The following is a 27,098-nucleotide window of genomic DNA, read 5'->3' as shown; positions in this document are numbered from 1 at the left end:
GGCTAAAAATTGTAGCTAAAATTGCCAATTACTGAAAATTGGGAGGTACCGTTATATGGGAACCGAACATAGACCTATGTTGACAATTTTTTATGGAAAGGTGTTGTGACCACTAAGAACTTCAAATGTCAAATTACTGCTAGTTCGGTTTAATATTGTAGCTAAAATCATCAAATTACTGAAAATCGGGAGGTACTTTTATATGGGAGCTTTATGAATACATCGACCTTTCTTGACAATTTTTGGTGGAGAGGTGACCACTAAGAATTTCAAATGTCAAATTACAGATAATTCGGTTAAAACTTGTAGGTAAAATTCTCAAAATACCGAAAATCCGTTATACCGAGGTACCGTTATAGGGGGCTATACCAAAACATGGACCTATGTTAATAATTATTTCGAATTTCACTAAGAACCCTAAATATCAAATTATAGCTAATTCGGTCTAGAAATGTGAATTAAAACGTCAAAATACCTGAAATCGGGCGATAACGTTATATGAGGTTATTCCAAAACATGGACCTATGTCCACTAGTTATATAAGTTTATTGACATTTAAGAACCCTAAATGTCAATTTATAGCTAAATCGGTCTGAAAATGAAACTAAAAACGTCAAAATGCCATAAATCGGGGGTACCGTTATATGTGGGCTATATCAAAACGTGGACCCATGTCCACAACTTTTGTTATATAAGTTTATTTACACTTATGAACCCTAAATGTCAAATTATAGCTTAATCGACCAGAAAATGTAGCTAAAAACGTCAAAATACCGTAAATCAGGGGGCACCGTTATATGGGGGCTATACCAAAACGTGGAACTCTACCTGCCTGCAAACAAAAGACGCATTTTCCCAAAATTTCAGACAATTTTGGTGGAGAGGTGTGGTGACCACTAAGAACTTCAAAAGTCAAATGTTCAAATTACAGCTAATTCGGTTAAAACTTGTAGGTAAAAATCTCAAAATACCGAAAATCAGGAGGTACCGTTATATGGGGCTATACCAAAACATGTACCTATGTTCATAATTTTTTCGAATATAAGTTTTTTGGTCACTAAGAACCCTAAATATCAAATTATAGCTAATTCGGTCTAGAAATGCGACTTAAATCGTCAAAATACCTGAAATCGGGCGGTAACGTTATATGGGGGCTATTCCAAAACATTGATCTACGCCCACTAGTTTTGTTATATAAGTTTATTGACACTTAAGAACCCTAAATGTCAAATTATAGATAAATCGGTCTGAAAATGTAGCTAAAATCGGCAAAATACCGTAAATCGGGGGTACCGTTATATGGGGGCTATACCAAAACGTGGACCACAAATTTTGTTACATAAGTTTATTGACACTTAAGAACCCTAAATGTCAAATTATAGCTAAATCGGTCTGAAAATGTAGCTAAAAACGGCAAAATACCGTAAATCGGGGGTACCGTTATATGGGGGCTATACCAAAACGTGGACCTATATAGCCCATCATCGAACTTGACCTGCCTGCAAACAAAAGACACATTTTCCCAAAATTTCAGCGTTCTATCTCCATTTTTGTGGATGCTAGAGTGATTACCACAGACGGACGGACGACTCAGAATTTTACCCTGATCAAGAATATATATATACTTTATAGGGCCGCAAATGAGTATTTCAATGCATTACAAACGGAAAACAAACTTAATATACCCTCCATACTATGGTGGAGGGTATAAAAAACGAAACGAGTTAAAACACAACAACAATAGTTGTTGTATCAAGTTAATTTCCACTCATTTAACTGGCTTTGTTAGAACATTATAATGCCGTTTGTTCGTAACCACATAGTTGCATGTTATATTGCATGTGTGTGATAGCTACAGTATGTGAATAATGAAAGTGAAAGCAAAATGAAAGTGGTAAAAATACATAGAAAAGCAACAAACTATTTACTAAATACTTACCATTAGGCGCATGTAGGTCAACGGATACAGATGTAGGATGGGTGAAGGGGATAATTTCCGGAATCCACGAAAGGAATGGGAAAACGACAAATGGAATTTAGTTTTTTATATTTTCAAATTAACTATAAGGGTTAAAATATAAGATTGAATATGAGAAATGTTGTTTCTCAAATTACCATAGTTTAATTATCACCATTATTTCCAAAAATATTTCAATCCGGATGTGTATACCATTCAATTTGTTTATTTTCATCTAAAACTTATTTGTGTTTTATCACGATACGATAATGTACTGTATCGGATGCAATGTGAAACGCACAATACAATTCAATGTCACTTCACTGTCAGCCTTAACAAAACATGATTTGTCTCCTATTAGTTCGGTTAATGGTACTAAATGAGTGTAATGAGGCCAATGTGTTGTACAGAAAAGCACAGGCCAGGGGGGAAAACCAAGCAAACAGACAAACATTTAAATTACATTCAACTCAGAATACACCTCAAAGAGCTTAAAACATTGTCTGATTTGGGCTAGTTTTTTTCCTTGGCATCATGAAATTGGCATCGTTTCATAATGACATTTACCAATCACTTTTAAATAGACTTTGACACTAATTTTTGGCTTTGCACTAACAATCAAACCAGCCCTCATCGGATTGTTGCACAATTTGATTTGGAATGACCTGTACTGCGATTCTCTAACTCATTTTTTGAGTTACCGACAAAAATCGGTAAAATTAAAAAGCAAAATTATGAATGAAAAGTACAAACAAAGGTTGACAACACTCTTGCTATCGGTAGAACTTTACGACCGCTTTTTATTCGTCGCAAACTAACCGAGAAACATCGGTAATTACCGAAATTATAAGCATTTTAATTTTAACGACAATTGTCGGTAACTCAAAAAATGAGTTGGAGAATCGCAATACAGGTCTATTCTTTGTCATCCTGAAATATTGCCGAAAATCGTTGATATTAGAATTACCCAAGCTGGTTGGAGAACAAATTTAAAAACGTAAAAGCTAAAGAGCGTTGGTTGGTTATGTCAAACTGACAGATAAATAAACAAGTAAATATTTTCTGAATTATCTTACATTGTAAATCCTCTCGACCGCCTGGATTAAGCGTTCCTATAATACATTCCTAACTATAGAAGTTCACACAAAGATCTTCTCCAAAGGTTCTTAAACGGCATGGTGAATGAAGTAATTTTAGGGTGTTTTGAAATTTTAGGACTTTAGTGTTAGGTTACTTTTTCTATTACTAACTTTTAGGACATGATATATGGGAAACTCATTCATGTAAGAGTAAACATCCTTCCCGGCCAGTTTCCTGCTGTGGCAAACTTTCCATTCTATTGATCGTAATGATTATCCCAACGTCTCACATAGGAGAAATGTAGGTTAAAAGTTGATTAAAACTCCTAAAAACCTCTTTTATAATCCTTTTGCTATAATATTACTGTGCACCACGAAAATTATTAACCATATTCTGGCACCGCAGTGTGATAGAACACCAAAAATGAGAGGACATGTGTCTCGCCGTTTTTCCCTATCTCATCAACTTTCGCGGTTATAGGCCTCATAAGGTTTGAGGCTTTGATGTAGAAAGGGACATATAGTCAGGACTATATCTTCCAAACCGTTAGGAAATTTGAAATTATCTCGGAGGCAAAGTTATAGCTCTTGTATTAAAGAAGAAAATTGTGAACACATATGGTGAACGCCATGGTCAAATTTCTTTTAAAATTTTTCTCAAGTTTTGTTATACAGCTATCAAACCGATCAAATTTGAAGCAAACAACCAACTACAAAAAAAGTACCTTAGGTCTCAATAAACATCTTTCTAGAATATACGAACTCTGTACAAACGGATCTTAATGGTCAAAATAGCAAAACAATTGCGATTTTTATACTCTTTTCTAGGGTTCTGCTCCATAGATATTTAACCGTTCAATATTCAAGAAAACAATCAACCACAATAGCGTAGCAAAGGCTTCAATAAACAACTTTCTGGAATATGCGAAATGTCTATGAACGGTTCTTAATGGTAAAAATAGCAAAAATCTTTTGAAAATATCCAATTTTTATACTTTTTTCTCCGAATTTGGTCCAAAGATACGCAACCGCCCAAAAATTAAGGATACCGTCAATCACAAAAATGTACCTAAGATTTCAATAAACAACTTTTTAGAACATATGAAGATTGTAGGAATGATTCTTAGGGCTGAAATTCACGAACAATTAAATTTTTTAACATTCCCTCTGCTAAGGTTTGGAAATAACAGACTGTTAAAAACTGAAAGGTTTGTTATTTACGTACCTGAACAGGAAAGAATGATAAAACTTGTTTGTTGAAATCTAAGGTAGATTTTTGTAGTTGACTGTATCCTTAATTTTTGGGCGGTTGCGTATCTTTGGACAAGAGTCGGAGAAAAAGGTATAAAATTTGGATAATTTCAAAAGGTTTTTGCTATTTTTACCATTAAGAGCCGTTCATAGACATTTCGCATATTCCAGAAAGTTGTTTATTGAAGCCTTTGCTACACTATTGTGGTTGATTGTTTTCTTGAATTTTGAACGGTTTAATATCTATGGAGCAGAAGCCGAGAAAAGAGGATAAAAATCGCAATTGTTTTGCTATTTTGACCATTAAGACCTGTTCCTTCAGGTTTCGTATATTCTAGAAGGATGTTTATTGAGATCTGAGGTACATTTTTGTAGTTGGTTGTTTGCTTCAAATTTGATCGGTTTGATAGCTGTATAACAAAACTTGAGAAATATTTTAAAAGAAATTTGACCATGGCGATTTTGACCTTGCAGATGAAGTTTGATGGGTTATATGTGTTCACAATTTTTGTTCTTTAAGACAATTGATACAACTTTGCCTGTGAGATAAATTTAAATTTCCTAAAGGTTTGGAAGATATAGTCCTGACTAAATGACCCTTTTTACATCAAAGCCTCAAACCTTTGGAGGCCTGTAACCGCGAAAGTTTATGAGATAGGGAAAAACGGCGAGACACGTGTCTTCTCATTTTTAGTGTTCTATCAAATTGTGGAGTCAGAATATGGTTAATAAAACATAACTCAAAAAATTACACACAGTGTATTTTACACACATTATATCTTCGGTCTAAGGACTATTTCTGTAGAAAATTATAAAAACTCGTCCAGATTCAATTCGATATGAGGCAAATAATACACCAAAAGCGCAACATACAGTTGCGAAAACAAAAATAGCACCACCATGAAAAATATGTTCGTCATTACAAAAACCGATCAACCGACAAATTTCTTATGGAAAGTTTTATACCCCAATTGAAGACTACATACCAAATTTCAGCCATTTTGGTGGACTATTGTGATCGCAACCTTAAAAATACCGATAATCGGGGGTACCGTTCTATGAGGGCTTTATAAGCCGTGGACCTATACCGACAAATTTCAGGTGGAAAGTTTTATACCCCTACGAAGACTAAATACCAAATTTCAGCCATTTCGGTGGATTATTGTGGCCACAACCTTCAAAATACCAAAAATTGGGAGGTACCGTGCTATGGGGGCTATATCAAAACGTGGAAGGAAAGTTGTATACTCCCTACGAACACTAAATACCAAATTTCAGCCAACCGAAAATCGGGAGGTGCCGTTCCATGGGGGCAATATACAGACATGGACTTATACCAACATGTTTCAGGTAAAAAGCGAATACTAAGTACCAAATTTTAGCTATTTCGGTGTGATAATGAGGCTAAAACCTTCAAAATACCTAAAATCGGGAGGTACTACTCTATGGGAACTATATAAAGGTGTGGACCTAAATCAAAAAATTGCAGGTGGAAAGTTTTATACCCCCTACGAAAACTAAATATAATATAAATATGTATATATAAATCGGGAGGTACAGTTCTATGGGGCTATATCAAAACGTGGACCTATACCGAAAAATTTTAGGTGGAAAGTTGTATACCCACTATGAAGACTAAATACCAAATTTCAGCCATTTCGATGTGATAATGAGCTAAAACCTTCAAAATATCGAACATCGGGAGATACTTTCTACGGGGAATATATGAAGGCGTGGACCTATACCGACAAATTTCTTATGGAAAGTTTTATACCACAAATGAAGACTAATTACCAAATTTCAGCCATTTCGGTGCGATAATGAGGCTAAAACCTTCAAAATACCGAAAATCCGGCGGTACTGTTCTATGGGGACTATACGAAGGCGTCGACCTATTCCGACAAATTTCTTATGGAAATTTTATACCCCAAATGAAGACTACAGACCAAATTTCTGCCATTTAAGTGGATTATTATGGTCGCAACCTTCAAAATACCGATAATAGGGGGTAGCGTTCTACGGGGGCTATATCAAAATGTGGACCGTTTGCAATATCAAATTACAAAGGTCTATCTTAAAAATTCCAAAAATTTAATTTGGACACTTTTTCTCACTAAATCGACTCCAAATTGTCTGAAACACATTTCGTTCAAACATACTTGGTGTCTGAAACAATTATTTCGATGAGGTACATTTTGCCCGTATGAAGGTGTATATACCCTCGTTAGCATAAATGCTGAGGGTATAAAACAATGTCAAATATTTGTCCACAACGAACTGTAAGTTGAGAGTTTTCATTACTCATTTTTTGTGCAATTGTAAGCAAACAAAAGCTTTATAATCCCTGTTATCAAAACTATGAAAATGGGGTTTTTCCTGGATATATTAAAATAATATTACTAGGTATTAAGTGCGAGTAAAGAGTGCTCGAATTTTTTATTAACATTACTTTTGCTTTTTGCTACGCTTTATTGTATAACATGACATGAAAATGTCAAAACAAACCATATGTAGAAATATTTTGAGAAGAGGTCCATTGACAGAAGACCTCTTAAGACCTTCTCCAAGTCTTCTATAGACTGAATAACTCTTGAGGTCATCTATAGAATAACTCTTGAGGTCTTCTAGTCTAGTATTCCTCAAGACGTTGCTTTAAACTCTTGCTTCTATAGACATAGATCTTGTTTGGACATAAGACCTCTTAAAGAATTCCATAGATCTCTTGAAGTGTGCAATAGTCAGAACTCATCTTAATGTCTTCTATCGACAGAAGACCTCTTGAATCGTTATTTGACATAAGACCTTCTGAGATGTTCTTTATACAGAAGTCGTCTTAGGGTCTTCTATAGACCAATAATAGAATATAGAAGACTTCTTGAGGTTTTCGTTGAACAGAAGACTTTTAGAGATCTCTGCCAAAGACAGCAAACATCTTGAGTTTTTTATACACATACGACATCTTGAAGTAAATTTTAGACAGAGAACATTTTGAGGTTTTCTATAGAGAGCAGGCCTCTTGAGTTTTTGTACAGACAAAGGGCCACTAAGGTTTTTTTTTATATAAGAAGAAACTCTTGAAGCCCTCAGGTAAGAAAAAACATGTTGATATCCTCTAGTCCTTTTTGATCTCTTTTATAGAAACAAGAGCTCTTGATGTCTTCTATAAACATAATTTCTCTTTATGTTTTATATAGACAAAATAACTATTGAGGTTTTCCAGAGTAGATCCTGTCTTCTGTAGAGATAGTAAGTCTCGAGGTATCTTATAGAGAGAAGACTTTTCAGGTATTTTCAATAACGAGGAACCTCTTTAGGTTATACAAAAATCTTCAGTTATTCTCTAAGAAGAAGACCTCTTGCTTTTTAGAGAGAAGACCACAGAAGATCGTGTAAGAAAGAATACATCTTGAAGTCTTCTATATAGAGAATACATCTTTAGGCTTTATATAGACAGAATACGTCTCGAAATATTCTCAAGAAAGAAGGCCTCTATACCCTCCTCCATAGTATGGAAGGTATATTAAGTTTGTTCTTCAGTTTGTAACGGATTGAAATATCATCATTTCCGGCCCTATAAGGTATATATTCTTGTTCAGGTTAGATACTGAGGGGAAGAATGCATGTTCGCCCCTCTGTGATAATCATCTTAGCATCCACAAAGGTTGTGGTGTGACGCTGAACTTTTGGAAAGATGCGTCTTTTGTTTGCAGGCAGGTCAAGCTTAATATTTTGGTATAACCCCCCATGTAACGGTACCACCCAATTTAAGGCGTTTTGAGAATTTTAGCTACATGTTTTACCGAAATAGAGGTAACTTGATATTTGAGATTCTCAAAATAGACCTATGTTAAATGGGGGCTAATGTGTAGTGTTCATAAAAATTTCTCACGACAAATTGCCAATATAGGTTCATGTTTTGGTACGTCACCCATATAATGTTACCTCCCGATTTTAAGTTTTTTAATTTTCGGGAAAAATTTAATGTTGGTATTTCTGGTTCCCAATTGTTAAAAACTTCTTCATCAAAAATTGTGGTCATAGGCCCACGTTTTTGTATAACACGAAAACGGCACCGCCCGACCTTTAAGTCTTTTTAAGTTTTTAGCTTACCGAATTAGCAAAAATTGTGTAATATAGCATTGGTTGTATCGTAACAGAAAGAAAATTAGTTATTCCAAATTAGTTCAGAAAATTTCATGGTGGAGGGTATAACAAGTTCGTCCCACTTCTAACTTGTTAGTTTTTGTATAGTCAGAGGACCTCGAGAGAGAGAGAGTCTTCCACGGACAGCATAATACATTTTGCGGTCCTCGGAATACAGAAGTGGTCTTGAACTTTTCGTCTCTTCATCACTTGATGACATGCGTGCGTCTTTTATTTCTGTACCTCTCGTTCCACAGAAATTTAATAGGGAAACATTTAAAAATTTCTTTAATTTTGCAAAAAAAAAATACGAATGAATTAACACTCAAACTTGAATTAATTAATTTCAACATTAAATATACCTCAAGAGTTTTATTTGTTTTATTGGCCCTTAATGCTAAGACTATTTGAAAAAATTTTAATAAGGTAAATTGTAAAACAATAAACATTCTTTCAAACTTAAAGGCTAAATGGACTAAACATTCTAATTTAACCTTCAATTGTAATAAACAAATTTTCTTGCTACATACATACCTAGGGTTTTATTCCGTTCTGTTTATTATCCTTCAATGAGTCAGTCTAGAAAATGATGTTGCTGTTATTACTGCTACTGCCTGAGTATCTGCTAATATTGCGACTAACTTGGGCTTATTGGAAATGTATTTCTAAGTGAATATTGTTTTTACTTTACACGGTGCTCTTGAACCAAATTTAAATGGAAGGCGCTTACACCTGGGAAGTTTTTGCGGATTCTGAAACTACAATGTAAATAGATGAAAAAAATCAAAAAACAAAAAAAACCGGAGCGCTTTTTAAATAAATCGTAATTCAAGTTGACATTTTCAAGGGTTTTTAGGTTTTCACGATTTTGCTTAAAAACCACAAGCCCTATCGAAATGTGGCTGAAAAAATGTTTTAGCTATAAAAATTCTCTACAAGATTTTCTCTTATGATATCTTCGTCGTTTTTACCGCCATTGACTGTATCGCCATATAAGGAGGCGATCCATTGTCTTAATTTGAACTTCTATATCTCAATAAAGGTAAAACTACGAAAATATCATATAAGTCAGTCTTATAGAGAATTTTTATAGTTACAATATTTTCTTTTGTCCCATTTCGATAGGACTTGCGGTTTCCAAGCAAAATCGTGAAAACCTAAAAAACCCTTAAAATGTTATCATGAATCACGATTTATTTGATTTTTTCTCATTTATGAACATTGCAGTTTCAGAATCAGCAAAACTTCCCAGGTTTAAGCACCTTTCATCTAAATTTGATTCAAGAGCACCGTGTTTAGCATTAAAGAATGTTTTGTGTTTATAGTATCACAACCCACTTGTGTTGGTTGCCCAAACTGATGGTCTAAAGGAAAAACCAAGTTTGGTTTTATTGTAACAATTGTGGCAATAAAATCAAAAAATATAAATAATGGCCTAACTGTACAAAAGAACTAGCTAATGAAAATAAACTAAACATTGAAATTAGGAAGGTGTTTGTGGAGGTGGTTGGTTAAGGTAATTTTGAAAGGAATTGAATTTTCTTCAATTCAATGCATTTTATATAAAGGTAATTTCAAAAATAATAGAGAAGTAAAATTTTTAAAAGTAAAAGTGTTGGTTGGATTTTTGATTAAATTTTAATTTAACAACAGAATCAAAGTTATTGGGGAAGGCATTTTTATGTGGTTATCTATGTTTTTTAGATTAAATTGAAATTTTAATCAAATTTTGAATTGTATTGTCATACATGATACATTTTTGTGATAAAATCTCTTTGACTACAGCAAAATTTCTAAAAACATCGGTTTATGAAGCACTAAAGACATGTGTGGTTTTGATTTTCTGTGAATAAACTTTATAAACTTGTTGATTTGTGAACAACAGATTAACTTAAATAATTAAACATTTCTTCGTAATTACTTTTTCTGTCTTACACTTTTAATTTCTTAAAATAGAGTTATTCTTTCAAGAGGTGAGTAAGTCACAAAAATGTTTATTTTTTACTAGTAGCTGGTAGCAGAACCGGTACTTTACCAGTAACTGGTACATTACAATGTGAAAAATTTATTATAATTTTGGGTAGAAGTTTTGCAAGGACGTGGACAAAGAAACTCATTTGAATGAATGGCTAGTGCCCGTTGGTAGTGGATTAGGGTATGACATGGTCTCTCAGGTCCGGCTATAGATTTTGCTTACTTGTTTTTTACATTTTCTTTGTATTATTATTTTCTGAGGTAATTCACTACTCCCAACTTAAACTTTTATGGTTGAAGAATTTCTTGCAGAAATTTTTACTCTTACTACTACTCCTACTTGTGTTTTCTATAATAAAAATAAATTAGTTGGAGAAACGACGGCAAATTGATGACCCTAACGGATTCACTTATATCGCAAGAAACATAACATTTAATGAAACCAATAAAACTTATCACATAAATTGATGATTTGAAACATTTGTCACACGCTTCTATGCAATTTCGTTTGCTTGCTATTTCGGGAAGTGATAATAAAATAATAAATGATGTCACACTTTGTATTGAACAATAGAAAAAGTTATTGAGGCTATACAAACAATAACATTTTGTACAACTTTGTGTTTTTATTTAAATAACGAAAATATTTTCATAAGAAAAGAACTTCAGAAAAGAAAAATTCTTTTGGTGCTTAAATAATTTTGTTTTTTTTAAACAAATAATTACAAAATTGAAAATACACTATCTTTTAAATTAAATACCGTTACCCGTAGACACAAATATAAAATATTTTATAACACTATATGTTGATTTAATGCAATGTCTAGGAGTAAATTAAAACGGATAAAATTTATTTATATAATTTGTTCCTTTACGCTACACATCTACAACCATCACAGGTGAGTGGACAAGCAAAAGAAAATTTTATTACAAAATTTGCAAAAGCGCAAAGTATACTTGAAGCCAATTGGCAGAACAGCCACGCTTGTTTTCGGTTTCAGGAACATACCATAATGTTCCCACAGTAGCGTTGGTCGGAAATCTTCTAATATATAAAAGGCAATGTGTGTATGTTAGTATGTTTGTTTGTTTGTATGTTTGTATGTTCCGAATAGACTCAAAAACGGCTGAATAGATTTTCTTGAAAATTTCAGATAATGTACTGAGAACACCGGTGGTGAAAATAGGCTATATATTTTTTTGAATGGTCGTCGCGGAAGTGAAATGTCGTGGTCATCCCAAATTATTCAAAAATGTATTATTTCAGATAATATACCTAATTTTAGTAAGCGTGACTACAAAACCGCTATAACACTGGCTTCAATATGTGGGATAACGCGGTCAACGCCATATTTTGGAGTACAGTAAAATCCCGATAAATTGAAATGTCACTATATAGAAATTCCGAAAAATCGATTGGGAAATCTTATGAAATTTTGTATGTGGAGTTTTTAGGTCTGAGAAAAGGTCGTAATCTATATTTTATCTCGCTAAGTGTAGTGACTGGTGGTCCTCCCCACAATTTTTTTAAGAAAACCGCGAAATTCAAGATACGTTTTAATATATTGTTTACAAATTGTTTGCAATGCTATGGTAATTACAGTCTTGACCCTGAATGGTCGTCGCGGAAGTGAAATATCGCGGTCATCCCAAAAATTTCAAAAGCTGTTTTTATACGGCTAAGAGTAGCGACCAGTGGTCCTCCCCCACAATGTTTTTAAGAAAATCTGAAATCTTTGATATTTTTGAACGTATTGTTTACAGATTGTTTTCCCTGAATGATCGCGGTCATCACAAAGTTTTCAAAAATGTATTATTTCAATTAATATACATAATTTTAGTAAGCGTGACACAAAAATGATATAAACACTAGCTTGAACAAGTGTGATATCGCGGTCGTGAGCTATTTTAATACGGCTAAGTGTAGTGACCGGAGGTTCTCCTTCAATTTTTTTTTTTTAAAATCTGAAGTCCCTGATATTTTTGAACGTATTGTTTACAGATTGTTTGCAATACTACTGTAATTACTGTCTTGACCCTGAATGGTCTTCGCGGAAATGAAATATCGCGAAAAGTGAAATATCGCGACCATCACAAAATTTGCAAACATTTATTATATCAGATAATATACATAATTTTGTAAGCGTACCTATAAAACGCTATAAACGCTGAACACTAAACAATAAGTGGGATAGCGCGATAAACTCCACATTTTGGAATACAGTATAATCCCGATAACTTGACATGTCACTAGATCGAAATTCCAGAAAGATCGATTGGAAATCAGACAAAGTTATTGATATACAATACAATATCCTCATTGGAATCAGAATACCGCGGTCGTGTTCGATTTTTGAAAATATTATAATTACGGATAAAATCTCAAAATGTGGGAAGTGAAACTTCATAAGCATTGATTTCAATCCTTGGAATAGCTAGATAAAGATACATTTTTTAAATACAACAAAATCTCGATAATAACAACTAGAATTTATAGAAGTAATTTTTTATGAATTATATAAATGTTGCCATACATATCCCGAAGGAACATACATTTCGCTGAGGGGTATTTTACCACTATTGCATATAGAGCGCGAAGAAAAAAGGCGTTACGTTCGATCGGGCTGAATGAGGTTAAATCCACCAAAAATAACGAAAATCAGGCGCCACCGTTCTATGGGAGCAATATCAAAACGAGGACGTATACTGAAAATTCTCTGCAAGACTGTTTACGACCCCCAACAGTGGCTATATCTCTGAACTATCGAAAATCGGGAGGTACTGTTTTATGGGAGCTATATCAAAACGTGAACCTATAACTGTTACATACCGAGCGCAAATGAAAAGGCGTGTCTTTCGGTCGATCCGAATATTTATGCTCTCCTCTTTAAAATATATTAAAACCAGATTTCAGCTATTTCGGTGTGATAATGATGTTAAATCCTCAAAAATAGCGAAAATCAGCCGGTACCGTTCTGTGAGAGTAATATCTAAACGTGGGCCTATACTGACAATTCTCTGCTGTAATAATTACGACCCCAACCGAGACCAACAATCCAATATATAGCAATTTAATTGACGTGCACCGACCATTATATGTGGGTCACAAAGTGCTTTAAACTGTCGATTTATGGTGAAGGGTATAATAAAAGAGATTTTATATCTTAAATTTGGGGGATACCATTACATGGAATTTATGTCAAAACATTGATTTATATTATGAAGTTTCTATAGGGATGCCTAATTATGGCTGTATCAATACTGGATAGATAACTAAAGTTTACACGGAGAACCCAAACAACGGGCCAGCAACGCGGACCGGGTCAGCTAGTATTATATAGAAAAAAGTCATCTTGATCATTTTCATATACATACACATCTTGAGGTCTTCTACAGCAAAAGAATTATTGAAGTATTCTACAGACAGAAGACCTCTTGATGTCTGCAATAGGCAGAATACTTCTTGAGTTATTTCATAAAGAGAATATCTCTTGATGACTTGCATTTTTTTCATAATAGACGTCTGGATGCCTTCCGTTGACCTTTTGAACTCTCTTGTAGTCGGCTGAAAATTACCTGGTGTCTTTCGTTCACAGAAAACCTCTTGAGGTTTTCTACAAACAGAAGACCTCTTGAGGTATTTTCTAGACAGAAGACCTCATGAGGTCTTTCATAGATAGGGAACTTCTTGACGTCTATAATAGGCAGGAGACCTTTTTCGTTCTTCTATAGGCAGGAGACATCTTGAAGTTTTCGGTAGACAGAATATCTCTTGAGGACTACTATGAACAGAAAACCTCTGGAGGTCTACTATTGACATTTCAGGATTTCCTGTAGACGGCAAATTAACACCTGAGATCTTCTCTAGACAGAAAACGTCTTGATGTTTTATACAGGCAGCAGACCTCTTGTGGTATTCTATAGACAGAAGACCTCTTGAGGTACTCTATAGACAGACGATCTCTTCAGGTCTTCTATAGACAGAAGACCTCTTGATGCCTTCTATAGACAAAACAACTCTTGAGTGTTCTAAAGACAGAAGACTTCTTGATGCCTTTTATAGACAGAAGACTTCGTGAAGTATTCTGCAGGTAGAAGATTTTTGAGGTTTTCTATAGACAGAAGATCTCTTAGAAGTCGTTTATTGGCAGAAGGCTTCTTTATTTCTTCTATAGACAGAAGACCTCTTGAGGTCTTCTATACGAGGGCAGTTCGGAAACTTCTTAGCCTAGCACAAAAAGCGCGGTATAAACAGAAAAATGGTAGGTGTTTTGGAAACTTCCATCTCTGTTATGAACACATGTTAAATTTTGTTTCGATCTGGCAACTCCTTCATATAGAAACAGGTGTTCAAAAAATACGCATCCGCAATTTTTTACTATGGAAAAATTAGAAATGCGTGCTGTCATTAAATATTTACATAAAAATGTTTATCGGGACAAGAAATTCATAATGATATGGTGAATGTGTTAGGTGAAAGTGGTCCTTCATATGCAACAGTAAAAAATTGGGTTGCTGAATTTAAACGTGGTCGTACAAGCATTGAAGATGAACCACGTAGTGGACGTCCAAAAACAGCAACAACAACAGAGATTGTAGCCAAAGTGCGTGATATGGTATTAAATGATCGACGAATAAAAGTGCGTGAAATTGCTAATATCATGGGCATCTCAAATGATCGAGTCCATTTAATTTTGCATGAAGAACTACAGATGAAAAAGCTTTCTGCAAGATGGGTGCCGCATTTGTTAACAGTCGATCAAAAACGCATAACAATGAACATTTCTCAAGCTTGTTTGGATCGTTTTAAGCGAAATAAAATGGATTTTAAGCATCGTTTCATAACTGTTGATGAGACATGGGTCCACCACTATACTCCAGAGACAAAAGAACAATCCAAACAATGGACTGAAGCTGGAGGAAGTGCCCCAAAGAAGGCAAAAACAATTCAATCGGCTGGTAAGGTTATGGCAACGGTTTTTTGGGACTTTAAAGGTATTTTATTGATTGACTATCTGACTAAAACAATAAATTCAGAGTACTATTGCAACCTTTTGGATCAATTAAATGTACAAATTCGAGAAAAACGTCCTGGCTTACAACACAGAAAAATAATTTTTCACCAAGACAACGCACCAGCGCACAAGAGTGTTTTAACAATGGCTAAAATCAACGAAATAAAGTACGAGTTGCTTGACCACCCACCTTATTCTCCTGATTTAGCTCCCAGTGACTTTTACTTGTTCCCAAATCTAAAAAAATTCCTTGCTGGCAAGCTTTTTACCTCAAATGAAGCTGCAATTACAGTTGTAAACCACTATTTTGAAGACCTTGAGGAAAACTATTTTAATCAAGGGATAGAATTGCTAGAAAAGCGTTTGACTAAGTGTATTGAAGTTTCAGGAGATTATATTGAAAAATAAAAATATTTTTGAAAAAATAACTATTCTCTTTCATTGATAGGCTAAGAAGTTTCCGAACCGCCCTCGTAGACAGAAGACCTCGTTTGGTCTTCTATTGACAGAAGACCTCGTTTGGTCTTCTGACAGAAGACCTCTTGAGATCTTCTATAGACAGGAGATCTCGTGAGGTCTTCTATAGACAGAAGACCTCTTGAAGTCTTCTATAGACAGAAGACTTCTTGAAGTGTTCTATAGACAGAAGACTTCGTGGGGTCTACTATAGATAGAAGACCTCTTGAGTGTTCTAAAGACAGAAGACCTCTTGATGTATTCAATTGACGGAAGACCTCTAGAGGTCTTCTATAGACAGAAGACTTCTTGAAGTATTCTGCAGGTAGAAGATTTTTTGAGGTTTTCTATAGACAGAAGATCTCTTAGAAGTCCTTTCTCTAGAAATCGTTTATAGGCAGAATTCTTCTTTTTCTTCTTATATAGACAGAAGATCTCGTGAGGTCTTCTATAGACAGAAGACCTCTTGAGGTCTTCTATAGACAGAATACTGCTTGAAGTGTTCTATAGACAGAAGACTTCGTGGGGTCTACTATAGACAGAAGACCCCTTGAGTGTTCTAAAGACAGAAGACCTCTTGATGTATTCAATTGACGGAAGACCTCTTGAGGTCTTCTATAGACAGAAGACTTCTTGAAGTTTTCTAAAGGTAGAAGACTTTTCGAGGTTTTCTATAGACAGAAGATCTCTTAGAAGTCCTTTCTCTAGAAGTCGTTTATAGGCAGAAAGCTTCTTTATTTCTTCTATAGACAGAAGACCTCTTGAGGTCTTCTATAGACAGAAGACCTCGTTTGGTCTTCTATAGACAGAATACCACTTAAGGTCTTCTATAGACAGAAGAACTCTTGAGGTAGTCTATAGAGAGAAGACCTCTTGAGGTCTTCTTTAGACAGAAGTCCTCTTGAGGTCTTCTATAGACAGAAGACCTCTTGAGGTCTTCTATAGACAGAAGACCTTTTGATGTCTTCTATAGACAGAAAACTTCTTGAAGTCTTCTATAAACATGAGACCTCTTCAAGTTTCTTTAGACAGAATAGCTCTTGAGGACTTCTTTTGACAGAACACCTCTGGAGGTCTTCTATTCACCTTTCAAGGTATTCTGTAGCAACAGAAGATTATCTGAGGTCTTCTATAGAGATACATAAGACCACTTGAGGAATTCCATAGACAGAAGACGTCGAGACAGGCTGAAGACCTCTTGAGATCTTCCAAAGATAGAAGACTTCTTGATGTTTTATTTTCAGAAGACCTTGCGAGGACTTCTATAAAGAGAAGGTCTTTGTAGGTCTTCTATAAACAGAAGACCTCTGGCATTTCGATGTATCCGTTAGACGTCAGAAGTTTTATACAGACAAAAGACCTCGTAAATTATTCTACAGACAAAAGACCTCATGAGGTCTTCAATAGACAGAAAGCCTCTTGAGGTTTTCTATAGACAGAAGACCTTTGAAGGCCTTCAGAACGACGTCTTCAGGACTTCTATAGACAGAAAGCCTCCTGAGGGCTTTTATAGAAGGAGACCATTTGACGTTTTCTAGAGATGGTATACCCTTTTAGATTTTCTATAGACAGTATACCGCTTATATAGACCGAGGTGGAAAACCTCTTGCGGTCTTCTATAGACAGAAGATCTTTTGAGGCCTTCAATAGTCGACATGAACATTTGGAGCGTAAGTGGTTTATTGTTACAGATTTTATTAATATTGTTCGAAACCACTGTAACTAACATATTTAGCAAGAACAACAAACTACTATGGTAATAACAAAATACCCAGTTTACCAACAACACTACCACCCATTCAATAGAAAAAGGCAAGGCTACAGGGTATACTGGTGCTTGGTAACAATGCTTTTGTTACCGTATACAGCAAACATTTGGAAAGTTGGTAAACATTTCGAAGAAAGGCCGGATGGATGGATGTAGGCAATTATTTGTTTTGAGTGTGAGTAAAACAATAACAACAACATCGACGGCAATGCAGAGATCAACATTAAGCATAATGCTGCCGCCCTAAGACAGGATAAAAAATAAACGAATATTTTTGTCGGAAATATTCAAGTTATGAACGATAACGGACAAACGGTTTAATAAGGCACACATAGTATAAGAAATGTACAATAGCAATTTTTAAACACAAACACATGGCATTAACTGTCTTTTTGTCTTTCACAGCAAATACATGAACAATTTTACCAAAATGAAAATATATTTAAAGTTATAAAAAACACCACTCCCTCTGTGCACTAGTTTTCCACGGAATTACCTTTATATGATTGCTATGATATGTTAGGTAAGGTTAAGGGACGCGCGGCTGCCATAATTGACAGCCGATCCACTCGGAGACCTTATGGTCCATTGTGTTCATCGTGGCAGAGAGCTGAAAGATAAAAATTTAAGTTAAATTTAATTTAAGGTATGTAGGTTTAGGTAGAGTGGGTATTTGCCATGTTTCCTTCCCTTTGGACCCATTCCAGACCTTTGGCGAGCACTTGTCTGCTCGGTTTTGCAGAAGGCTGTTAGATATTGGATAGATGAAGAAGAGATAGAGACAATCGAGCACCTATTATTTCGCTGTCCAATGCTAATGTCTAGAAGATTGCCTACCACAGGTGAACACACACCTGTGGTAGGCAATCTTCTAGACATTAGCATTGGACAGCGAAATAATAGGTGCTCGATTGTCTCTATCTCTTCTTCATCTTCACACAGCCTGCAATACATACATGAGTTAATAGACACAATAACATAAGAGAGATATAACATATACACACACCGCCATTGCTGGAAACGTAAGACGTTTTCCCTTATATTATAATGACATGTTTTGTCAAAAATTAAAGTTTACATTAAGCGTTAGACTACACTATGCAACACTGAAAATGCAAACAACTTCTAGTATGCATTTTTTGAATATACATATTTAGACTACAAAAACCCTAGTAGGGGTTTGTCCTGTCAGATCCAGTTCGGATTTTATGACCTCATATAAACCGGGCTAAATCTACCATTTTTTTGCATTTATCAGGTCTTTATCTCAGAAGCGAATAGGAATTTTGCCTTGCTGTCTTTAGCAATATTGTAGCCCTAAACTAGTAGAACTTATCTTTTGAAAAAACAACATAAGAAAAACTCCAACTAGGGCATCAAAATCTATAAAATATAGAACATTTTACATAATTACTGAAATTCTGGACAGTATCGGCTAAACTATTGGGAGTTGAACCAAGTAACCTTTCGCAAAAATCTTCTAAATAAAGTTCTCAAAAATTCTTTAGAACATTCTGAAACTCAAGTCAACGTCGAATGGATAAAAAATGATTTGACATCTCAAGGATACAATGTACTTGAAGTCATAAATAAATTGCAATTTAAAACTAAAAAACCACTGAACATGTTTATAGTGTCGTTTGCTTCATCGGACGATATATCTAAAATATTTAAAATCCGTCAAATATGTGACACATCTGTAAAAATTGAACAAATTAAACAGCAAAAAATAATACCCCAATGTAAAAAATGTCAAGGTTTCGGACATACTAAAAATTATTGCAACAAACCTTCACGTTGCGTTAAATGTGCTGGAAAGCATAGTTCAGTAGAATGTAACACGGAAATAGACCATCCCAAATGTTGTAACTGTGGTAAACAACACCCCGCATCATACAGAGGATGCGAAGTTGCAAAAGAACTGCAAAAGCTGAGAGACAGAAAATTGAAATCTAAAGACTTACCAACGAAAATACACTCTAATATTAGAATGCCTACTTATGATAAAACACCTTCAATTCCTCAACGCTCGTACTCGAGTGTAGCCAAACCAGTAATACCTGAAGAATCAAATAACGTTCTGTCGCAAATACTTAGTAGACTTTCTGCACAAGAGGAGTTTTTCAAAAATATTGAACTCCGCTTAACTCATGTAGAACAAATATGAAAAACCAATAAAAATGTCAAATTCATTAAAAATAATGCTATGGAATGCCAATGGGCTACAAAAGCACCAACGAGAACTGGAAGTGGTCTTGAACAACGAGAAAATAGATGTTGGCTTAATTTCCGAAACACATTTTACAAAACATTCATTTATAAAATTCAAAAATTATGAAACATATCATACCATACACCCACTGAACACCGCGCGAGGAGGTAGCACTGTTATTGTCAGGAAAAGTCTAAAACACTTTGAAGAAGACAAATTTCAAACCGACGAGTTTCAAGCAACAACTATAAAATTGTATACAAAAACTGAAAATTTACTTATAACCTCTTTGTATAGTCCACCGAGACATCAAATCAAATCCGAACAATACAAACTTCTGTTTCAAAAACATAATACAAGATTTATAATTGGAGGTGACTTTAATGCAAAGCACACTACTTGGGGATCTCGAATAACAACTACAAAAGGAAGAGAATTATTGAACGCAGCAAATAATACAAATTGCAAAATTGTCAGTTCTGGAAGCCCGACTTATTGGCCAACCGATGTAAATAAAACTCCCGATTTGATAGATTTCTTTGTTGTTAAAAAAATACCAATCTCACGGTTACACGTAGAAAGCGGATTTGATTTAAATTCAGATCATTCTCCAGTTTTCCTTACACTATTTGAAAACATCCCGCCAAAGAACCCTCCACCATTTCTAACGAATAATTTCACCGACTGGCAACAGTTTCAGTTTATCCTCTGGGATGCTGATATTCATTACGAAGAACCATCTACACCAGATGAGTTAGAACACGAAGTTGAGAAACTTACAGATATAATTCAGTTCGCAGCATGGCAGAGTACTCCCTATAGAACTATTACACCCATGGAAAATCGATATCCGGCTTATAATAGGGAAAAAATTTTACAGAAACGTAAAGAACGTAAAAAATGGCAACAAACACGCCATCCATCATATAAAACGCTTCTTAACAAACTATCTAAAGAACTGAGCACAGATATAAAACAGTTCAAAGATACTTCATTTAGTAAACATATTCAAACACTTACATGTGATAAAAATACTGATTATTCCCTATGGAAGGCTACTAAAAAAATATCACGCTCTGTCATACCAAAGACTCCTTTAAGAATTAACAGCACACAATGGGCCAAAACAAGCAATCAAAAGGTTAAACTATTCTCAATCCATTTGCAAAATACATTTACAGATACTTACGATGCTGAATCACAACGTATTGAACAGATAGGTGAATCTTGGGATGGAGAATTTGCACCAGTGACAATCGGCGAGGTTCTCAATGAAATAAATAAAAACATGAAGCTTAAAAAGTGTCCAGGTTTTGACCTTATAACAACGGAAATACTGAGAAAACTCACATACAATTGTCTCACAAAAATAACCCAATTATTCAATGCCTGTCTCAAATTAAAGTATGTTCCAAAACTTTGGAAAACTGCCGAAGTTCTAATGATCCTAAAACCTCGTAAACCTGCAACAGAAGTTACCTCATACAGGCCTATATCTCTGTTACCAATAATATCAAAACTACTAGAGAAAATATTTTTAAACCGATTGAAACCCATCATTACTAATAATAACCTGATTCCTAACCACCAATTCGGATTCAGAAATTCCCACTCAACCATTGATCAAGTTCATCGTATTACAAACGTCATTGAACAATCCCTGGAAAATAAAAAAAATTGTTCGGCTGTTTTTCTCGACATATCACAAGGCTTTGATAAGGTCTGGCACGCTGGATTAATACGAAAACTAAGAGAATTCTTACCCGAAAACTATGTTCAATTTTTGAAATCATACCTAGAAGATAGATTTTTTCGAGTTAAACTGGAAGATTCATATTCGAATTTGAAAAAAATAAACACGGGAGTACCACAAGGGAGTATCCTTGGGCCCATTCTATACCTTTTATATACTAAAGATATACCAGAGCCTCAAAATTCCATCGTTGCAACCTTCGCTGATGATACTGCGATTCTAACTGTGGCAGATTCTGAATTTGAAGCAAACAATAAATTACAGCATGCGCTTGATTGTATAAGTACATGGACAAGAGATTGGCATTTAAAATTGAACCACAACAAGTCAATACATATCAACTTCACAAACAAACACATTCAAAATATGCCTGTGTACATAGACGGACATCAAATACCTTTCTCAAATAATGCAAAATATCTAGGAATGACACTAGACGCAAAGTTGAAATGGAAGGAGCATGTAAAGAAAAAATCAGAGGAACTGAATATTAAGTGGATAAAATTAAAAAGTCTCTTGGGCAGAAAGTCTGTATTATCAACAGAAAATAAATTATTAATATACAATCAACAGTTAAAACCAATTTGGGTCTATGGAATACAACTCTGGGGATGTACCCAAAAGAATAACATCAATCATATACAAACATTCCAAAATAAAGTTCTAAGGAATATTGTCAACGCCCCCTGGTACGTAAGGAACAGCGACATACACAGAGACCTTCAGGTGAGAACAGTATCTGAAGAAATAAAGCACGTTGCAAAAAAACATGACGCCAGAATCAGGGCACATGTGAATCCAGAAGCCGTAAACCTCAATAATCCAGAAGGTATACGACGAAGATTGAACCGGAAGAAGCCGTATGATCTCTTAGGATCCTAATTTTGTACATATTGTTATTATTATTTAGCATATGTATATGTATACGTTAACTATGTATAATACGATAAAAATTGCTTGTTAGTCTTAATGAACTAGTTGCAGTCAAACAATAATAAATAAATAAAAAAAAAAAAATTCTGAAACTCTAAAATGCTTATTTCATGTTGTTTCAGCGGTATTTTGCATCATATCTTTTACAACACGCATTTCGAACACAGTTCACACCAACTGTTTATTCTCGCATTTCGGATTTCACTACATTATTGACATTTTTTGACATTTTTATTAAATCGTCGTTGAAAAATGTACTGAAAACAACGGCATAGAGGCATTTTACAACAATGTTGTGTATTACATTCCAGGGAATATTTTTCCAAAAGAAAATATTCAGAAAAAATTAACGGTTTTGGAGATAAGGTGCGAAATGTATAAAAATTGTGGAATTTTTGCATATATTTTGAAATTTGAGGCAATAAATGTAGTTTTTCGAGTTCACTATTTCCCCAAATATTTTATTCTTGTTCTTATCTACAAACTTGTTTCAGAGGTCAGAAGAAGATTCGCATTGGTTTCAGAGATATAGCCCCGAATTTCTTTAAAAACTGAATATTTAACCATGTTTAGATGGGGCCATAAAATCCGAGCTGGATCTGACATAACAAAACCCAACTAGGGTTTCTTGTCGTTTGGGTCTGTACTTTCAAAAAATCCTCAGTTCGAATTGTTTGCACAAGATCACCTTAAAATTGTTGCACAGTGTTAGTGAATAGTTCCCTGGGAACCTTTTTATTTTTCAAACTAAATTTACTCAGGGATCGTCAATGGAAAGTATGTCCAACCTCCACGTGTATTTCAAAGAAATTTTGTGAAAAATCGTTAAAAAAGTTCAAAATACCCTTAGAAATAACTTTCTGTGATTTCTACGGAATGAACCAATGGAAAAAATTACCAATATTTCGAGCCATTACTGTTGACCAAATGTAGCACAAAAACATCAACACCCCGTACATCATTCTAATTAGCAAAAATTTAAAAAACTTGAAATTTCTCTATCATGATTTCAAAACTTTACTGTAATAATTGCGACATTCCGACATGCAAATGTTCTTTATATGTTCGACAGTAGTTTTGGAGGATTCTGAAACTACAATGTTCATAGATGAGAAAAATAAAAAATTAAAAAAAATCGCCGGAGCGCTTTTTAAAAAAATCGCGATCAAATTTGTTTTATGTTTCACGATTGTGCTTGGAAACCGTAATCCTAACGAAATGGGTTTAGAGAAAGTTTAGTAGTTGTGAAAATTTTCTACAAAATTGACCTTCGCCTTTTACCATTTTTGAGATATAGAAAAAATCACTGGAGGAATTTTTAAATAAATCGCGGTCAAAGTTCATATTTTTGGTTTTTTAGGTTTTCATGATTTTGTTTGGAAACGGCAAGCCCGATAAAAATTCAACTAAATAATCTGTTGTAGCAGTGAAAATTCTCTAGAGGATTTACCTTTATGATTTTTTCCTAGGATTTACCATTTGTGAGATATAGAATAAGTTCAAGTCACATTTTTAGGTTTTTTTATGTTTTCAAGTTTTATCGAAATTATACTAGAGAAAATCTTATAGCTGTAAAAATTCTCTACAAAATTGGATTTAGTAATTTTTCCTAGTTTCCTAGTTTTGAGATATATAAATTTAAGTTGAGAAATTGCAGTCATGACAGTGTTTTATAAGGAGGCGATACACTCAGTGCATTGTCCTAAATTCAACTTCTATATCTAAGAAACAGTAAAACTTACAAAAATGTCAACCTTGTAGAGAATTTCCATTGCTTCAACATTTTTAAGTCCCATTTCCATACGACTTGAGGTTTTCAAGCAAAATCTTGAAAACGTATAAAAAAACCCTAAAAATGTGAACTTTGACAGCGATTCATTTAAAACGCACTTCGGCGATTTTTTTTTCTTTATTTTTCTCTTCTGTGAACATTGTAGTTTCAGAATCCCTAAAAACTTTCCTGGTGTAAGCTCTTTTCATTTAAAGTTGGTTCACGAGCACCGTGAGTCATTATATCAACAATTTTACCAAATTTCCCACAAATGTGCTGATCCATTTAACCCACTAAATATTATTTGATCTCCGTGGAAAATTGCAAGCTTTTTCCTTGTAGTCAACTCAAACCTTAGTTAAAATCGTACGCTGATCAGAATATTATTGCGACCTATAGAGTCGCTACAAATTCGTCTAAAAGTTTTGTTTTTGATCCATTTCGTTCCTTTAATATTTTGCGATAATCTCCAAAAACTATAGGTGGTATATTCTGGTCTGAACCCGACCTCCATACAAAATTTTGTGACTATTGGTCCATAATTCCGGCCTGGAGCTTGATTACAATTTGTAATGGACGGGCTGACACACATAATAACACTGACATAATAACACTGTGCAACATTTTCAAGGTAATTTTGTGCAAAAAACTTCTGCGGATTTTATGAAAGAACAGCCTCATCTAAACATGGCTTAATATTGACTTTTTAGGACAAATCGAGGCAATATCTCTGGAACCAATTCGAATCTTGTTTAAACCTCTTTTAAAGAAATATCCGCTGGAGTATAATTCACAACTCTTCAGAACTTTCCATTCTTGTAAAATGCCTCTAACACCCTATTGCTAAAAAAATTGTCAAAGCAGACCAACCAAATTTTTGGTGTGTGCATTCGTTGAAATTCGACGACACATACTAGTGGAAGAGGTTTGAATTGTTTTCGCAGACACTTTCGTCGAAGTTGTATGAGGTTGCCAAGGAAAAACTTCTCATTGAACTTTTTTCTTTGCTTGCCTTTATACTTCGAGCTGACGATTGATGTTTGGGTATAAAAAGTTTATTGTTGAAGAAGTTATTGAAAAATAACTTCGGTGGAGAATATCCACAAACAAGAAACAAGGGAACTGATGAGATCCAGTGGCGTGGATCGAAACTATAGTATTCCCTGCCTTACCCCTTGTGCGAACAATGCCATATCTTTTCCACTAATAAAATAGTTGTTTTAAAATATTAAAACAGCAACAATGGGATTAAGTCAGACTATTTTGAAAAAAACAAAATTGCAAACGCTATCCCAATAAAAAAACGCCACAATGCTTCTAAAAGAAAATTTTATAAATATATAAACAGTGCTTTGAAATCGCAAATATGGAAATAAACAGGTATTGTGAATATTGTTTGAAATATGTTTTTTAGATAGTATGAATGTATTTCATCCTCAACAACACGAAATAAATATTTTAGAGTTTCAGAATGTTCTGAATAATTGTTGGGCACATAGTTTGGAAATTTTTTGCGAAAGGTAACTAGATTTAACTCCCAATAGTTTAGCTGCTACTGACCATAATTCCAGAAATAATCTAAACTTTTATATATTTTGTCGATTTTGATGCGCTAAATGCTATTTCTCTTTGAGACGTAAGTTCTTCTACTTTAGGGCTACAATATTGCAGAAGACCGCGAAGTAAAATTCCTAGTTTCTAAGATAAAGCCCCAATCAGTGGAAAAAAGTGTCGTTTTAGCCCGGTTTTGATAGGGCAATAAAATCCAAACCCGATCTAACAACACGGAATCCAATTAAGGTTTTTGTAGTCTCAGTATGTACTTTCAGAAAATACCCATTAAAAGTTGTTTGCATTTTCAGTGTTGCACAGTGTAATGGATATATCAATCCGAGGAGTTTTTCTGGAAATATTTTAAAGGTCCGTAACTCTCTACATGGTTTGTAAATGAAAGGTAAAATCGCCTAGTACACCTCGACCAATTCCAAAGTCAATTACACGGCAATGAATTTGAAGTAGAATTTTATTTGATAGAAACGTTTCTTCGCTAATTATACCATAATTTTTAATATCAAAACAATAGCTTTGTTTATTTGTTCGCTGAATGAACTAACAATTGCGATTTTTAACATTTAGTCCTACCAGCGTCATTTGAAACCTTTTCTAATAATGATTTCCTACATATTTGTTTTTTTCCTTTTTAAAATTTGGTACAAATACAAATTGTCTTACACCACCTAAGCTTATTTAAATCTTATTATTTTTTCTCAATTTTTAAACAACTCTTTTGAAATAAGAAAACTGCTCAGTTACGAATGTTTCATGGGAATCTGAATTTAGGTGTACTGCTTAGACATATAAAGACCTTCCACAAAAAAAAAAAAACTGTTAAAGGTTACACTTAAAACAGTGACATTATTTGAAAGCGCCATTAAAACAGCAAATATAAATCAAAATAATTAAAATAAAGCATTAATGGTCTATACCCTTTCACTTGGGAAAATTCGAGCAAAGCTGTTCTCATTATTAAAAACATCATAAAGCCAAGCAGTCTAGAAAATAAATAATATAAATTGTCTGAATTATGCTGAAGTAGTGTAGGGTTAATGGGAAACAAGTAAGAAAGTATCAGTCAGCTGAGCCGAAAGAGATATACCCTCAGCCACGTACCCGAAGAAAAATTCAGAATGACCCAAGACGAGTGCATTTTTTCCAAACTTTGGGTAGGTTGTACCCGTAGGAGTGATCCGATGTAGTAAATATTCAGACCTAATACAAATCTGTAG

This window comes from Musca autumnalis, unplaced genomic scaffold (assembly GCF_047663935.1).
Source record: "Musca autumnalis isolate F117 unplaced genomic scaffold, ASM4766393v1 scaffold_1, whole genome shotgun sequence".
Classification (NCBI taxonomy): domain Eukaryota; kingdom Metazoa; phylum Arthropoda; class Insecta; order Diptera; family Muscidae; genus Musca; species Musca autumnalis.
The sequence above is the reverse complement of the archived record's forward strand: the minus strand, read 5'-3'. Positions refer to the sequence as shown.